Source organism: Podarcis bocagei, assembly GCF_964188305.1.
Source record: "Podarcis bocagei genome assembly, chromosome: 12".
NCBI classification, from domain to species: Eukaryota; Metazoa; Chordata; class Lepidosauria; order Squamata; family Lacertidae; genus Podarcis; species Podarcis bocagei.
Genome location: NC_138137.1, coordinates 8,758,992 through 8,773,553, shown reverse-complemented (window position 1 = coordinate 8,773,553; position 14,562 = coordinate 8,758,992). Strand labels below are relative to the sequence as shown.

General features: G+C 43.4%; 1 protein-coding gene across 1 annotated transcript in view; it reads left to right on the top strand.

The window, feature by feature from the left end:
- Positions 1–14,562, top strand: part of ITGA9 (integrin subunit alpha 9) — a 250,926-nt gene that overhangs the window by 164,720 nt on the left and 71,644 nt on the right. The gene's annotated exons all lie outside the window — the stretch shown is intronic.

The window sequence follows — 14,562 nt, the reverse complement described above, 5'->3', positions numbered from 1 at the left end:
CTTTCTGCAGCTTCTTTCTGTTCTTAATATTCTTGCAGTCACTGGTTTGATCGCGAGAGCGAAAAGAATTCTCACTTGATTGCCCAGATGCTTTTAGCTTTCTTCTTGTATTGGGATATTAAAAACAGCACAGCATTATTAAAAGCCTTTTAAAAAAACAGTTCCCAAAATAAAACAGTTTATGAAGGGAGTTCCAAAGTCTGGGAGCAGACTTACACACCCCGCTTTTTGCCATCCAGATTTTGAAGAGACTTAAAATTATACAATTTACAAAATGTAAAGCCTAAATTAAACCTCCCAAAGTCTGATGACGTATTGAGAAATGGGGGAGGGAGAGAAGCTTTACTATCTCTTAATTATTTCATTCAGCTAACCTCCCCTGCTTTCCAGCTGCAAGGAGGCATTATGTGAGTGAGATAACTAAGGATACAAATGTGCAGCTGGAGCCGCCCCTTTAACTCTTAATAATAATAATAATAATAATAATAATAATAATAATAATAATAATAATTTTTATTTATATCCCGCCCTCCCCAGCCGAAGCTGGGCTCAGGGCGGCTAACAACAATAAAACAGTACAAAAGTACAACACAACACAACACTCTAAAATCATTCATTATAAAATTAATTCAAATCAAGCCACTGGCAACCATTGGGCCAGAGCTCCGCGAAGATTGCCGAAGGAGGGAGTCAGGCTGTGCCCTGGCCAAAGGCCTGGTGGAACAGCTCTGTCTCTGTCTTGAAATCTTAGTGATTTCAAGGCGAGCCTCCAAGTTCCCTTGATTCTTGACCATCGGTGAAGGTATGCTGTGTCTTCCATGTCCCACTTTACATATTTCTTTTGCTGCACAAGCGCATCCCTTGAGACAAGCAGACCTGTCCACCTCAACAACAACATCATAATGGTGTTGTGTTTAGTGGTCCTATGTAAAGCATGTTTCCACTGAAAAAAGCAGCTCACTCAGATACTTTTAGCAGCTGCTCTGTTAATGAACACGATCCAGCAGAAGAGGCCCACCTTGCAGTGGCGTAGCGTGGGTTGTCAGCACCCGGGGCAAGGCAAGTAATTTGTGCCCCCTAGAGTGAGTGAGCCAGGTAGGGGCAGAGAGCTGCGAGTGCGAGCGCGCCCCCCCCCATGTTGCGCCCGGTGCGACCGGCCCCCCCTGCACCCCCACGCTACGCCACTGCCACCTTGACCCCATATTGCCACCTGAAATGCATTCTCAGCAGAGGTAAACTTCAGAATCAAGACCACCCTGGCTGCCAGGTTTATAATCTCCCTCGGATAGCCCTTCTGATATACAGTAACCTGCCATGCCTCTCGGTTTGTTTTTTCATGTGCCTGCTAAGCGCTGCTTAGTAGATTAAATGTAATATGCTTTCATCTGGTTATTGTAGCTACGAGAAGTGAGGACAATAACTGGCTCTTTGTTTCAAATGGCTTGTGTAAACTCCCGAAAACGTATATTAGGTGCATGGACACTGAATATCTAATGGTAAGATTTAAAGGAAGAAATATGCCCCGGCTCAGTAATTATTAGAGTAGCATTTACTTTCCATGCAAGTGTTATTGTTGCTGGCTCTCATTTCCTTTAGACTCTGAAATTTCATGAGCCATGTTAATGGGATTTCTGGGCAACCCCCCCTGTTCCTCTTCACTGGGGTGAGAAAGGGCACGTTGATATTTAAAAGACTTCATTTATTGAGCTATTTTGTTTCCACACTGCTCTGCAGCCAGCCAGCATCAGTGCCTTGGCCAGAGGCTGAAAGATTGCTTTCCATAGGCTTAAGGGAAAATTAGTCCTCAAACTGTGCATCACTATAGAGAGGATTCTTTGAGGTGTTCTTTCAAGTGTGCCTGCTTATTAGCCTTGCATCATTTGGTTAGTTGTCCTAGCGTTGCTACTTTAGAAATGGCCATCTGTGTGGCAAATGTTTTGCAAGGTTAGTTGTCAGTGGATATTTCATTAATAAAGAAATTTCCCCCTCCCCCCCACAAAAAAACACTTTATTTCGAATGCTTCTATTCTCTTCCTGCTTGGCAGGGAATGTTTCCTGCTTGGCAGGGGGTTGGACTCGATGGCCCTTGTGGTCTCTTCCAACTCTATGATTCTATGATTCTTGGATGGTTGCTACTGTACTGATCAATATACAGTTGTACTTTGGATCTTGAGTGCCTTGGCTCCCGAACAAATCGGCTGCTAAATGATAGAGACCTGAAAGTGACTTTCTGGTTTTTGAATGTTCTTTTGGAAGCCGTATGTCCAATGAGGATTCTGTGGCTTCTGATTGGCTACAGGAGCTTCCTGCAGCCAATCAGAAGCTGCGCTTTGGTTTTGAAAGTCAAACGGACTTCCGGAATGGATTCCATTCAACTTCCAATGTACAACTGTATAGAAAGAACACATTTTGAATGTGTTCCCATAGATCAGAAGTGTATAGTAGTGGATCTGGATACAAACCAAGTCCAACTTAGGTTCCACTGAAATCAATAGGATTCAAATTAGTCATTGATTTTTATAGTATCTAAGTGACTAGCTTTGTCTCAATCCAGCCTATGGTCAATTTGAACAGAAGAACATTTGGAGGGTGGGTGGGTGGGTGTAGTGGTGTAAGTCCTTTGAAAATTAACCCAAAGAAATTAAAAAATGTTAAGCAAGGAATGGTGAGTTAATTTGAAGGATTTTCTCCCCTGTTCTCCTGGTCTTCTTTGTGCAGTTTGGTTTTGTAGTTAACAATTGGAGTATGTTAGTACTCAGAACAACAGGACACTGTCTTGTGGAAGGAAGTTTCACTGAAATCAGTGATACCCTTCCAAGCAAATTGGGATCCTAGACTCTTTTGAAGTCAGGCTTGTGTTCTAATGAAAGAGCCTAATGTTAATGACCTCTGTAGGTCATTAACAACAGACAGCTTTTAATGGCCTCCTCCTTTCTCCTTTTTCTGCAGCAGCAGGAGGCATTGACCTCTGGGCTTATTTTCTTTGTAACAAGACCTAGAAGTTTATCGGTTTTTATTAGAAAGGAGCTGCATCTTTCACACCAGAGAGTCTTTCGCTTGTTTTTAAGAGTGGTGGTTTGAGATGGTGCTGGAGATAAACGGCACCCTGAACTGAAATTCCAACCGTATGATAATTATATATATTGGAAATGGGCCTCACCCAATTACATGTTCTATATCAATATGCCTTAATGACAGGGACTGCTCAGTAATTGTCCTCTTTCATATGCTAGCTCATTTAGACAATTTGGTAGGAACAGGTTCTGAAAAGCAAACTGCCCTCTTGTTAAGAACATTTTAAAAAGGAGATGTTCCCAGTCCTGATTTGCTTATTGAAGTCACCCAGGATATCAGCCATGTACATAAGAGTTGCAGAGTCAGACTTAACATTTTACTGGCATGCTAGCCGCCCTGAGCCCGGCTCCGGCGGGGGAAGCCGGGGTACAAATAAAATTTATTATTATTATTATTATTATTATTATTATTATTATTATTATTATTATTATTATTTATGTCCTGGCTACAAGCACTGCTTTGTCTAGAACAGGAGTCGGCAACCTAAGGCCCATGGGCCGGTAGCGGACCACAAGGCTTGTCTAACCAGCCCACGGGTAGTGATAAAGCGGGATATCAAATCCAAACTCTTCTTCTTCTTCCTTCCTAGTGGAAGTCAGAGGCTGGATACGCATTGTCAGGGATGGTGTAGCTTCATGCTTTGCTGCCACTGCATTGAGCAGTGGATTGGTCTCTTATGTTTATAATGATGAACAGAGAAGAGAGAAAAAGTGTGAGTGAGGAGGAGAAGTGAGCAAGCCTGTTGAGGGTTCCTGATACACAAACCATGGTTAGCCATTGGCCAATGACTTCTTCCCAGAGGTGTCCAGTGCCCTAACAGCAAGCCTGCTGTTTTATTTCAGTGCCTGAAGCATTGATGGCACTGCCGTGATCTTTGTGGCTTGTGGCATGGGGGGAAATGCTCCTTGTGGCATGGGGGGAAATGCTCCTCTCTCTTTTCCCTGGATGCAAACATTTAAAAAATAAAGTATTCTCAGACTCTCCTTCCCTAAGACTCTCTATCCCCAGCAGTTTCGTAAGGGGAAAGTGAAATGTACTCAGAGCAGCTTGGGCTGTTTTTGGAAATGTGATAGTGCGCTATACTTTTTCCTTTGGTGGACTCTCAGTAGGTTACCCAAAAGAGAGATGAAATACTTGGTTAGGGCCAGTTTTCTTATTGGAGAAGTGGCATACCAAGGCATTGTTTCAGTCCATATGTGCCAATGACTGAGTTCCTGCTCCAGAAAGAATCCAAAATTGCCATTTTGCAAAAGCCTATTGCAGAGATGATGATCAGTATGTTAGATGATCCATGGGACATTTACCGTAGTGTCTTTCAAGTCAAATCTGAAGCCAAGTGGAATTTGGTTGAGGGTAAAGGAGCTGTCCCTGCTGGCTCGAGAGAGGGATCATGATGGGAAAGACCTGGAGTGCAAGGAAAGTGGACCAGTAGCCCAGGTGAGGAATTGAGCCATTGTTTGGCCAGTCATTGGAAGTAGTTGCTTTGTGGTTTCTACAGGATAAAAAAACCAGACAGTTATCAGCTCATGGAGGATTCTTGTCTCAAAGCAATCTTGAACAAGTAACCAAACAATAAAGTTCTCATGAAAGTGATAAGTCTGTAGCTTCAGAGTGCAGGTGGGTGCTTTTCCTAACAAAAGCCAGATGTTGCTCTTGCCTGGTCTTCTCATGAGTAGGACTGCTATTCTGTGAAGGAGTTTCCATCACCCCTGCCCCCAGGTTCCCACTTCAGTAAGAACTAGGCTTAAGTCTGGCCATGTAACACAGTATCATTTGTATGTGCTACAAACACCTTTGAGCCTTCTGTGATGAAAAAGCTTCCAATAAAAGCTATTGCCTGATGGTAAATGGTTCAAGTTATAGCAGCCTAGAGTGGATTCAGTTATTTGATTTTAAAAATGCATTAAATTTTTAAATGCAGGCAGATTATGAGAATGGGTAATCCTTGAAATCAATCAAAACATATGCTATCATGCTCTACATTGACACTGCAATTCCAAACCTGCTTACTTGGGAGTAAGTCCAATGGAACTGTGTGGGATTTATCTTTGGACAGAACTAAATAGGAATGTGTTTGAGAACAGAGTATTTACCGTATTTTTTGCCCTATAGGACGCACCGTCCCATAAGGCACACCTAGGTTTTTGGGGAGGAAGTAAAGGGGGGGAAATTATTTTTTCCCCCCCAGGCGCGGGGCTGGGGCGGGGGAAGCCCGAGCTTCCCCCGACCCCAGCCCCCAGAACAGGCAGCTCTCTGCAAGCCGTGGGAGCCCAGCGCCGGCTCCTGCTGCTTGCTGAGAGGTGCGCGAAGCCTGGACGCGCTGAGCTCAGCGCGCGCAGGCTTCAGCATGCAGGCAACTCTCCGCAAGCGGCGGGAGCCCAGCGCCGGGCTCCCGCTGCTTCCGGAGAGCTACGTGAAGCCTGGAGAGCGAGAGGGGTCGGTGCGCACCGACCCCTCTCGCTTTCCAGGCTTCAGCGAAAGCCTGCATTCGCCCCATAAGACGCACACACATTTCCCCTTCATTTTTGGAGGGGGAAAAGTGCATCCTATAGGGCGAAAAATACGGTACAGTGGTGCCCCGCAAGACGAATGCCTCGCAAGACGGAAAACACGCTAGACGAAAGAGTTTTCCGTTTTGGAGGTGCTTCGCAAAACAAATTTCCTATGGGCTTGCTTCGCAAGACGACAATGTCTTGCGAGTTCCTGCTCGTTTCCCCCCCTTTTTCTAAGCCGCTAAGCCGCTTATCAGCTGATCCGATCAGCAGATAAGACGCTAAAAGCCGCTAATAGCGCTAATCCGCTAATCCGTCAATGGGCTTGCTTCGCAAGACGAAAAAACCGCTAGACGAAGAGAATCACAGAACGGATTCTTTTCGTCTTGCGAGGCACCACTGTATATTACATGCTAAATTTTATCTTCAAATTTTAAAATGAGTGGTCAGCCTCTTAAGATTAGAACTGATACTTTTTATAATTATGTTGATAACATGTCATGTTGCAAGGTGGTTAAAAAGCTGCCCTAGCAAAATTCCCCCATTTGTACAATTGCTACATGTACTAGAGCCCTAATGTTGAATGCTTGGCCATTCAACTTCAAGAGTTGCATCTCTTTTGCTATCCCATTTTAGATACTATCTTTCATATGTCTCCCATCTGCCTAACAGAGGTGACACTAAATCCATTTGAAAACTACGTAGTTACAGTGCAGAATTGCTATTAGAAGCGAGCAGAAATGGGTTAAACTTCCACACAGCTTCACAGTAATAAAATATGATGCTCAATTGAGAGATAGTATGCCCCCCCCAAATCCTATGCATTCTGCATGATAGACTTAATTAGACACATCTGCAACTGAAAAAACAACAACCCATGTCTCAGCAGGTATTTTTGAAGATGTGGCTGATTCATGTACAGCAGACCCTCCAAGTGTCCCTATTTCCCAAGGACAGTTCCCAGATTTACAAAAGCCATTCCTGTTTCTGATCCCGGAATGTCCTGCTTTTCTGTAAGGGTAAGACTAACCATTAGGTCCAGTCGTGGCCGACTCTGGGGTTGCGGCACTCATCTCACTTTACTGGCCAAGGGAGCCGGAGTACAGCTTCCAGGTCATGTGGCCAGCATGACTAAGCCGCTTCTGGCGAACCAGAGCAGCGCACGGAAATGCCGTTTACCTTCCCGCCAGAGCGATACCTATTTATCTACTTGCACTTTGATGTGCTTTCGAACTGCTAGGTTGGCAGGAGCAGGGACCGAGCAACGGGAGCTCACCCCGTTGTGGGGATTCGAACCGCTGACCTTCTGATCGGCAAGTCCTAGGCTCTGTGGTTTAACCCACAGCGCCACCCGTGTCCCTCTACCACATCCCTCTTTTCCTTAGGGTGCCCCTATTTCCATCAGAGGGTATGGATTTTTGCGACCCTCTGAGCCAAGGAGCCTTTAGAATACAACTGAAGGCAGTCTTATATAGGGAAGTGTTTCTTATGTTTAATGTTTTTTATGTTTTTATATATGTTGGAAGCCACCCCAGTCAGATGGGCATGATGTGTGTGTGTGTGTGTGTGTGTGTGTGTGTGTGTGTGTGTGTGTGTAATCATGGACTAGGACGTTCCTATTTTAATTGAAAAAATGTTGGAGGGTATGTGTACACCAAGCTGCAGAATGAAGTAGGATGGACTGTACCACTTTATATTAAAAGTGGGCCATACCAGCTGCAAATATCCCGTTCCATGTAATGAAAACCTGCCTGCAAATAATCTGAAGCGGTACAGTCTATTCTGCTGCCTCATCCTGCTGCATTGTGTAGACCAGGCCTTAGAACACTGATAAAGACAGACTTGGCCTGAAATGTTATAGCAATATGACATCCACATGCACAACACATAACTTCTGGTCAATCCGTAATCCTCGTTGTGGTAATTCCAAAAAGGTCTCTTTTCCAAGTTGGACATGCCACCGTGTAATTTGGGGCATGTCTGTTTTGTACAAACAGGCCTGATTTCCTGTCTTACGTGCTCTCATTCCATTGGGTCAGGCATTTACTCCTTAGGAGAGATTTAAGGGTTTTTATTTAACAGATTCAAGGGTGCAATTAAGAAGATTTGTGGTCTCCGTATGGAAAGGGATGTTCTTTTCTACGCTCCACGCAGTTGCCTTCATTTTGTCTGAGCTTATTCTAGGGAAGAAGGTGGTTTTCTACATGAACACATAAATAACCCTCATCTTATTTCTAATATGTATAGTCATTTTGGCCATAACTGAAGACTGATTTATACAGGAAAAAGGCAACAGCATAGGATCACTGTGTCATTCATTCAAGCACTGCAATCTCCTATTCCTCTGCCTATAATTAGTGTTACTTTTAAAAAACCCAAAAAAACTGAGATTTATCTTCCAAAATATAGTTCATTTATGGCCCATCTGTAGCATTTAGATTTCTAGAAAATGCGTCCTTGATCAGCTGCTATTTCCTTTTTATTTTTCACTGGGGAGTTGCTGTTATAAGTTATATATATATATATATAAGAAATTCAGCTGCTTGGGATTTGTTTGACCTTCAGATGTAAGAACCTACTGCATCTACTGTAACTGGTTGCAGATATCCTGGTTTTAAAAGGATTAGTCTCAGATTAAAGGGGCAAGCAGAGGAAGCTCATTTATCTTAAATATCATTTTGACAGCATCCTTTTCCATGGTCTTGTCAGTCCCACGTTAGTCACTTAACCCTTTGTTTCTCTCTTCAGCTCACTTGTGAATCGATTTTCTGATAACTTCTTGTGGTCTTTCTCTGTGCATTTGAAGTCTAGTGGTTAGAGCTGGCCTGCAGATCTGGATTTGGCAAAATCAAAGACAAGTTTCAGCTCAGCTTCCAGTAGTTTGTCAGCTGCCCTATCTCCCTCCCTTAAAGACTTTCTAAATGCAAGAGTGAGTGTGCATTATTTGAAAAGATATATCCGTGTTCGTTCTCGCCAACCCATGGTTTGTCTTAGCATTATGCATGAACAAGGCCAGCTAAATTTGAATATTAGCAAAATTTATTTTCATAATGTAACCAGTGTAGTGTTGGTAACTGGTTCTTTCCAGTATTTACAGGAGAAGATCATACAAAATTAAATTGTTAGGATTTAAAACAAGAAAGATCTCCGCAAAATAAAGACTAGCCATTAATACTAATTCAAAATTAAGCAGGGTCCGGTATGGTTTCAAACTGGACGTTGAGATTCCTGCTTTTCAGGGGGTTGGACTAGATGACCCCAAGTTCCCTTCCAACTCTATAGTTCTATGAAATCTATGAAACAGTGTCTGATCTGTTCCATACAAAGTAAGTTCTGTAAAGAGGCTTCTTTCTGGCCTTTCACAGTATGTGAGAAGTATTGGTTTTGGCTCTTAAGAAATGGAGTTTCTTTTCCTTGGCAGCAAAACACAGTTGCCTTTTAAAAACTTTGCCGTATATCATTCTAATGAATGAATGGACTATGTGAGTGTGAGAGTGTTTATGGAACAAGAGCTTTGAAATTGTTAATCGCAACCGAAGTATTAATAAGCCACAATAGAATGTCTCACCCTCTTCCTACCCACCCCAGTTGATGAAACTGAATGAATTTAAGTGCCTCATTGGCCACACCTATATTCTCCCAATTGGTGCTACATATTTTACAGGAGAGCAGACTATGCAGATAATTCACGGGGCTGACATTTTCAGTGACAGCCCTGTGTTCTTTATAAAATAGCCCCACCCCCTCTCCATGTCACGTTCCCTAAATCCAAACTGAGAGGCTGCTCTCGGTGCAATAGCTTTTAGTAACACCACATAGACAACAGCCCAGAGATCACACCAGCCTTTATTTAATTCACGGCATAGAGTTCAGGTGTGTGCACTGGTGTAGAACGATTGCAGAAATGACCCAATGCAAAAATGCACCGCATCACCTTCCTACGTGTCTCACTGTGCAAGGTAATACATACAAGTGATTAAAAAAAAGAGTGGCACTTTTCCACCATAACACTTGTGATCCAGAAGCAAAGGTTTAAGTCATGTTCTGGATTCAGTGACATTCTCCCCCCCTCATTTTAATTTATAGAATGACAGACTATTCTTGAAAAACTATTCCTGTTAAAACCCAAAGCACACATACTGTATTAACTTCCTGCATAGCTGTCATCTTTTCCCTTTTCTTGCGAGGAATCCTATTCGGAATAAGGGAATTTCCCTTAAAAAAGGGAGAAACGTTGTCAGCTATGACTTCCTGTGCTTACAGTTGTGTTTACCAAAAGGGTCAGATTTTAATTCTGATAATTTCTCCCTGCCCTTTGTTTTCTTTTTTGGTGATTACAAAGCAATACATTTTGAGATGCTCACAAAACCACTGTCTTACCAATGGAATGAATACCTTATGTACGAGGGGCTCTTTGCCGTCCCTCTTGCCATTCCCCCACAAGCCCCAATAGCTTCTCCTCCCCATGCGACAAGATTTTTATAAATTAATTTTAACATTGCTTTTAATGCTGTAACCCATCCCAGCAGCTTAGGGGGAAGGTCAGGTAATGAATTAATGCAACCACTGTCCTCATTGTTCACCTTCCCGACTCCATTTCTGAGGCTGTTTCTTCCATTCTGCAGTCCCACTTTGTACCCCTTTCACCCCCCTCCATGTTCATGCCTCTCCCCTCCTTTAGTACACCTACTTTGCATTGCCTGCATCTTCCTCCTCCCACAACTTGCCACTACTAAGTACTCTTTTCACCTTCTGCCCAATTATGAAACTGAAGCCACCTATTCCTTAAGACCCTTTCAGGTTCCTGCTTTCTGTGAGATGTGATCAACGAGAGGCAGTCAAGTACAGTGGTGCCCCGCAAGACGAATGCTTCGCAAGACGGAAAACTCGCTAGACGAAAGAGTTTTCCGTTTTGGAGGTGCTTCGCAAAATGAATCTCCTATGGGCTTGCTTCGCAAGACATTTTCGTCTTGCGAGTTCCTGCGGGTTTTTCCCCCTTCCCCCCTTTTTCTAAGCCGCTAAGACGCTTATCAGCTGATCCGATAAGCTGATAAGCCGCTAAAAGCCGCTAATAGCGCTAATAGTGCTAATCCGCTAATCCGTCAATGGGCTTGCTTCGCAAGACGAAAAAACCGCTAGACGAAGAGAATCACAGAACGGATTCTTGCGAGGCACCACTGTACAACATTCCTTGTAATGCTAGAGAATACATGCAAGGGAATGTGTGGTCCAGCCAGTCGAAACTTCCTGTTCCTCCTGGCTGGAGCATCCTTCTTATTGCATGTGATGGAAGGTGGGTGTCCAGGTAACAAAAGGACGAGTCACACAGCACACCTCTCCCTTTTTGACTTCCTTCCTCGTTTGACCAGCTTCTAGCTAGGACTGCTTTGCTAGCTCTCAGCTAGCAGAAGCACTGGGATTATCCCCCCATATGGGGTAGATCCACATGTACATATTTGTAACTAAGTCTGCCTTCAGGAATCCAACTGTGAACTGATGTGAGTAAACTTCTTTTATTGACTTTGAATAAGATTATCGCGTCTTTATTCTTTTAAGAGGGATTCAGGGGAACCTACCAGGAACGTACAATTCAATCTGAGACAGATTGAATTGTATAATAGTGAGAGGCTCAAACGAGCCTGCAACCAGCTATCTGCTGTGCATATAAAAGGGGAATGTAACTTGCTAGCACAAGTTAGGAAGGATATTGATAAATAATATGTTCTCTCCTGCCACCCTGAAGATTCACACACTTTCATCTTCACCCCAGTTCCGATGCCTTGGTGCTTTCAAAAGTTTCATTGTTGTGAACATTGTAGACTGCTGCTGTTCTGTGAATTGATTTGGTGTTCTCCGAATATCAATTATTTCAGTAAGCGGATAAATTAAGTTGAATCAGTGCATGCCACCGCCAGCCACTAGCCTCATCCCTGATGTTGAACTCTCTGATCAGCCCTTCCCTAAGCTGTATGCAATAAGATACATGGGTGAACAATTCCATCCCACCTGGAATCCTGATCATGCAAGGAAGTCCTCTTGGGTATGGATGAATGGATGAAGGCACCCTCCCTCTTCATACTGCATGTTTGGACAACAGGGGTGTGACTAATATAGGGTTACCAGATGTCCCCGGATTTGCGAATCTGTCCCTGGACAAATTCCGTCCCCGGAATGTCCCCAGATTTGCAAATCTGTCCCCAGGAAACATGGAGGCGGCAGCCTCAGCAGCCCGGAGCCAGCCTGGTAGTGCAGTTGGCTCTGGCTGGCTTCAGGAGCTGCTCGCTGCCGCCACCACTGCCAAAGGGGAACCGGGGACGTCCGGCAGTAGAGATCTCCTGCCCCCTGCCCCCTTTGTTGTGACAGATCGGGGGAGGCTCGGGAGTTGCAGGTGGGCGGCCGTTGCCCAGGAGGGGCACAAGGTGCACGGTTTCTCTGCCAGGCAAGGTGCAAAGCCCTTCTTTCACACCCTGTGAAACATAAATGCGCAGAGTTTTTTAAAAACTGGGCAACGGTTGCCTGCCCGTGACTCATGAGCCTCCCCTGATCAGTCAAAACAAAGGGGGGAGGGCAGGAGATCGGGGGAGGCTTGGGAGTCACGGGCGGGCGGCTGTTGCCCAGTATTTTTTTTTAAAAAAACCCTGTGCATTTATGTGTTTCACAGGTGCAAAAGAAGGGCTTTGCACCTTTATACAATATGCATGTGTGCTTGGGCCCAGGGTCTTTTGCATCCCCACTACTGACTCCCTGTTGCTACTCAACTTAAAAAAAAATGTGTTCTCAGATTCATTGGAAAAAAATCTGGTAACCATAGACTAATAGGGCGTATGACAGCTGGAGCAAGGCACATTGGATTAGCTATTAAATTGAATCTGCTGAGTAGAGCTACACACATATCTGCCTGTCTATCTCCCTCATCCCACTTAGTTCCTTGCACTGATGTTCATTAATGCTCTACCACTCAACCTTGAAAAATACATATTATTAAAGTGGCAAGATGTCTCCCATCTTTAATCTGAGAACTTATTCTGGAGGTAAGTGGTTTTTTTTTAAAGTTTTCAGTTTTTGCCTTGTGCATTTTGACCGAACTACCAAAATAGACTTTGCTCTTTAGCCGATTCAGATGTAATTCCTTCCTTGACATGATAACTGACTTGGTGATAAATTCGGTCCTTTGGAGAAATAATAGCTTAGTCTCTCTTAAAAGGAAAGAAGTCCAAGAAGGATTCCAAAAGACAGAGAAAACACAAGCGAGTCCAAAATGAGACTCTCGCCAGCGCTTTCTTAAGGGAGCCTCTGTTAGAATCCTCTAGCTTTAATGGCATTTTATCACAAGAACCTGACTTGCAGAGGAAACAGACTTCTCCTTTTTTGGTAGAAATGAACTAGTATTTGTGCTGATGATAATCTTACATCAGCATGTCCCAGAGAGCATGCGAAGAGAAATCCAGAAGTAGCTCCACCTTTGAGTTAAAATGGCATTCAGTATTACAAACAGCAACGAGAGAACCCATAAAGGTTTTTGGCTGCTTGTCTTGGATAAACACAGAGACATTTAGTTGCTTATCCTGAGCAATAATTCAGAACCTTGCATCTGCAGAGCTGCTCTGCAAAATTCACAAGCATCTTTTGATTTCTGTTTTTTTTAAAAACACACACACACACACACACACATTTCCAGAACTTCCTGTCTACAGACAGGGCCGGATATTCTTCACATCCAGCCCATCTAAACAGCAATTTAGCTCAAGTAACTTCCTTTCCAATTGCAGAATTAGAAAGAGTTAACGTGTAGGGAAATAACACAAATGAAAGGAAAACCTGTTTGAACTCTTGTTGGCAGCCTCCTTCCTCTCTTCTCACCATGCAAATGATCTTTTGTGTTTTCAGTTTGGAACTTGATTGTTTGAGTGTTTATATATTTTCCCAAGTAATGTGTGCTGATAATGCACTGGGAGCTCAGTCCTTAACAGTAGTATTCACTATATCAGTTTAGATCAGTGTTTCACAAACTTGGGTCTTCAGCTGTTTTTGGACTACAACTCCCATCATCTCTAGCTAGCAGGACCAGTGGTCAGGGATGATGGAGACCCAAGTTTGGTTTGGATGCTTCTAAATTTCTAGCATAGCAATTGGTGGTCTTCTTGTGAATCACTGCTGTGCAAGGTTTGAAGAAGACTGTCCTTGATATCCCTCCCTCCCCACATTCCCATATCTAAAGATGTCAAATGATGTGGAGTTAAGCCTGAACTGGGTCTTAAATCTGACCTAAGATTGAGTTCTGGTAGTTAAGTTGCACAAAAGCTTTAATTTAACTTCAGAAAATGAATGCAAACAATTTTTCAAAATTCTTCAAATGTTTGCAGATTATTATCAATTTTGTAAAAAACGATTTCCTTGCAAATGGAACTGTACTCATATTCTCCTTCCTGCCAGACCACTTCAGCTTTCTCATATGCATGACTTCAGCTATATATACACGCTGATTCAAGGATTTCTGGTTTTGGTTTTGTTTAGATTGATCTAACACTCTCTGTCATACTTTGGACACATTACTTACAGCATTTTAGGCACTGGATTCTTTCCCCATGTGCTAATGTTTCTTGTTGCAGTTACAAAGGTAGAGGAGAGTTCGGAGGGGGAGAAACTATATTGAAACCCCCCAGGGATGTTTCTTTCCTTCGTTTGGAGACTTCCTGTGTAGTCAACACCTGTGATCTCATGATCCAAAAATAGATTCAGCTGTGCGGCAGCGGGGTTGGGGGAGCTTTTCTGCAATTAATTCTATTGAAAATGCCCTCCCCAAACAAGCAGGGACTCCAAGATGTGAAACCAGAATTTGCTGAATTGGAGTTGTGGGTGTGCCTTCAGCACTTACTAATGAGATCATGGAAGAAAGCAGGAAATCTGTGTCCAGTGCCAAAGAAAATATTCTTTCCTTATTTTTTTTTTTTAATTAGAATTCCCCTTCCCCTTCCTAGAACAAGTGTGGAGGTTC